This window comes from Crocuta crocuta, unplaced genomic scaffold, assembly GCF_008692635.1.
Source record: "Crocuta crocuta isolate KB4526 unplaced genomic scaffold, BGI_CrCroc_1.0 scaffold593, whole genome shotgun sequence".
Classification (NCBI taxonomy): domain Eukaryota; kingdom Metazoa; phylum Chordata; class Mammalia; order Carnivora; family Hyaenidae; genus Crocuta; species Crocuta crocuta.
The window spans coordinates 675054-675297 of record NW_027529544.1 but is presented as its reverse complement, the minus strand read 5'-3'; positions in this window follow the sequence as shown (position 1 = coordinate 675297).

Here is a 244-nt window from a genome sequence, read left to right as displayed (position 1 = left end):
TTACCCAGCCTATAAATTTCAGCACTCGGACAGCTCCTAGCTCTGAAGTGCGCATGTTTCCTTTTTCAGTCGCTTGGGGCGGGGGTCGGTGAGAGGCATTCAAGAGGGGACAAGCCAGATGTTCAAAGGCAAAGAGTGAGTCGCTGTTCAGCGAAAGGGTGCTAAAGGGGGGTGGGATGACCATCAGGGGAGAGCAGAGGTCAGGGTAGATGGGGAGGGTGAAGGAGGTTAGGGTCTGAGACCC